A 3,303-nucleotide genomic window follows, 5' to 3' on the forward strand; every position below is an offset into this window, starting at 1 on the left:
GCCCTAGCGGTGGAAGATGAATAAGGATAGTGACAATAAGCCTGTAGAGCTGGAGGTAGGCATGGACTCTGGTGGGTATCCCTGGCCAATATCTACAGTCCCATCTCCAACTCAGTACAAAGGGAACTCTCTCAATGGGGAAGCATTTTGTCGCAAGCCTGCACCTTGGCAAACAGCAAGGAACCCCAATTACCAGTTGTTATAAAACAACACCAGTAATCAAGCGGGGAGGCCCACATGACATAATATTCTCTTACATCTTGTTTTGCAAATTTACTTGCACTGATTAAAACACTTTGATGTATGAATCCCAGATTGCATTACCAAATGGCTTGCTGCAACATCTCTATTCCCTGATTAGTGGTACTTTAATGAAAGAACTCTGATCTCTGACTAAAATGAATTTTCTCAATGGTTCAATCCTGCCTCATTGTCATGTGTGCAAACGCACAGTGAAATTATTTTCTTACGAACAGTTCAGTGGAGTATTAACAGACCTAAGCACAATCCCGCAATTAACAAAGTTTACAGAAATAATCCACTGGGCCCGCATGCACGTTTTAGTGCCATTGTCATAGTGCCAAAATCCAGTCCACGCTCTAGTTCTTATCAGCTGTGCCCAATGCAGGCAAGCCGCTGTGGGGCTCCAGCCATTGCCTTCCTTGGATGTGTGGATGTGTGGATCACCCTACGGACTGACATTCCTCTCCTCGCCCGTCCACCTTTGTGCCCTGGAGGCTCCTCCCATAGATGACCTTGTAGGCTAGACCCCGGTTCTCTCTCCTACCGGCCTTGCTCTTTGCCTGTCGTGTCTGTCATTGTCACCAACTCCATTCTCCCGGTCTGCTCGGCGGCTCCCCCTTTACCGACTTCCCCCTTCACCGCTGGGTCTCAGTATTTATTTTTTTTAACCAAAAATAATTTAATCAATTATTAACAATAATATTTACAGTACAAAATCCGCAACGCATCTAAACTAAAACTAAGAACCAAGCCACGGTGTTTTGTGTACTACCAGGGAAATCATACCATACATGAATACACCAGGTAGTGCAAAAGAGAAAATAAACAGTGTGGAGAATATAATGTTATAGATGGTGAGAAAGTGCAGATTAAAAAAAGGTGAAAGGGCCTAAATGAGATTGATTGGGAGATTGGGAATACATCCATGTGAGAGGCCCTGTCAAGAGTTTGATAATTGTGGGGAAGAAGCTGTTCTTGAATTTGGACGTATGCGCTTTCAAGCTTTTGCACCTTCTACCCAACGGGAAGGGGGAGTATAAGACCGGGGGTGAGCGGTCCTCGATTATGTTGGCTGCTTTCCAGAGACAGCATGAAATGTTGATGGAGTCAATGTTTTTGTGATGGACTGGGCTACATTGACATCTCTCTGTAATTTCTTGCAGTCTTGGACAGAATAGTTTCCAAACCAGCAGTGGTGCACCGGATAGGATGCTTTCTCTGGTGCAAGTGTAGAAATAGGTGAGAGGCATTGGAGACATGCCTAATTTCCCTTGTCTTCTGGCAGAGACATTGATTTCTTGGCCACAGCATCAATATCAGGTGAAAGTGAGAGCTCTCTCCTCTCTGGCAACCCCAGACAGCTCCATGGTAGCCAAGGTTACACAAAAAAGCTGGAGAAACTCAGCGGGTGCAGCAGCATCTATGGAGCGAAGGAAATAGGCAACGTTTCGGGCCAAAACCCTTCTTCAGACTGATCGGGGGCGGGGGTGGGTGGGGACAAGAAAGGGAAAAGGAGGAGGAGCCCGAAGGCTGGGGGATGGGAGGAGACAGCAGGGGGGCTGAGGAAGGGGAGGAGACAGCAAGGACTAACAAAATTGGGAGAATTCGATGTTCATGCCCCCGGGGTGCAGACTCCCCAAACGGAATATGAGGTGCTGTTCCTCCAATTTCCGGTGCTGCTCGTTGTGGCCATGGAGGAGACCCAGGACAGAGAGGTCGGAGACGGAGTGGGAGGGGGAGTTGAAGTGCTGAGCCACCGGGAGGTCAGCTTGGTTATTGTGGACCGAGCGGAGGTGTTCGGCGAAACGATTGCCCAACCTCCGCTTGGTCTCACCGATATAGATCTGCTGACATCTAGAGCAGCGGACGCAATAGATGAGGTTGGAAGAGATGCAGGTAAACCTCTGTCGCACCTGGAACGATTGCTTGGGTCCTTGAACGGAGTCGAGGGGGGAGGTAAAGGGACAAGTGTTGCATCTCTTGCGGTTGCAAGGGAAAGTGGGCGATCGTTTCGCCGAACACCTCCGCTCGGTCCGCAATAACCAAGCTGACCTCCCGGTGGCTCAGCACTTCAACTCCCCCTCCCACTCCGTCTCCGACCTCTCTGTCCTGGGTCTCCTCCATGGCCACAGCGAGCAGCACCGGAAATTGGAGGAACAGCACCTCATATTCCGTTTGGGGAGTCTGCATCCCGGGGGAATGAACATCGAATTCTCCCAATTTTGTTAGTCCTTGCTGTCTCCTCCCCTTCCTCAGCCCCCCTGCTGTCTCCTCCCATCCCCCAGCCTTCGGGCTCCTCCTCCTTTTCCCTTTCTTGTCCCCACCCACCCCCGCCCCCGATCAGTCTGAAGAAGGGTTTCGGCCCGAAACGTTGCCTATTTCCTTCGCTCCATAGATGCTGCTGCACCCGCTGAGTTTCTCCAGCTTTTTTGTGTAACCTTTGATTCTCCAGCATCTGCAGTTCCCTCTTAAACTCCATGGTAGCCAAAGTGTGTGTGCTTCTGTGCAGTTGTCATGGGGAGTGTTCCTTTAAATGCTGTTGCCCTTCTTTGATTATTGTCTTATAAAATGTCAGGAATGTTGCTTATTGAACATGCATCGATTGGGAAATCTTGTTTCATTGATTGTTTACTCGCTATGACTAGCAGGAGCCTTTCAGCCCACTGAGTCCATGCTGGTTCCCAGCAGAGCAATCCTATCAGTACCATTCCCTCTCTCCTTACTGCCCTATACCACTGCAACACTCTTTCACATGCTCATTTTCTCCCTTTGATTATTTTTGCCTGGGCTGCGCAGCACTTTACAATAGCCAATTGACCTGCGATATATTTTAGGTCAGTGAAGAAACCAGAACACTGTAGGAAACCCAGACAGTCACGGGGAGATCATGTAAACTCCACACAGGCAGCACCTTACGGAGGGGGGGTCAGGATTAACCCGGGTTCCTGGAAGTGCGAGGCAGCAGCATTATGTCGAAGTCAACTTTTTAATAAGACTCAAGGACTCTTATGATTAACCATCAGCAGTGAGTTTTACTTGCACAGGGGGAGAAGTGTCTCA

This window comes from Leucoraja erinacea, chromosome 6, assembly GCF_028641065.1.
Source record: "Leucoraja erinacea ecotype New England chromosome 6, Leri_hhj_1, whole genome shotgun sequence".
Taxonomy (NCBI): Eukaryota; Metazoa; Chordata; class Chondrichthyes; order Rajiformes; family Rajidae; genus Leucoraja; species Leucoraja erinaceus.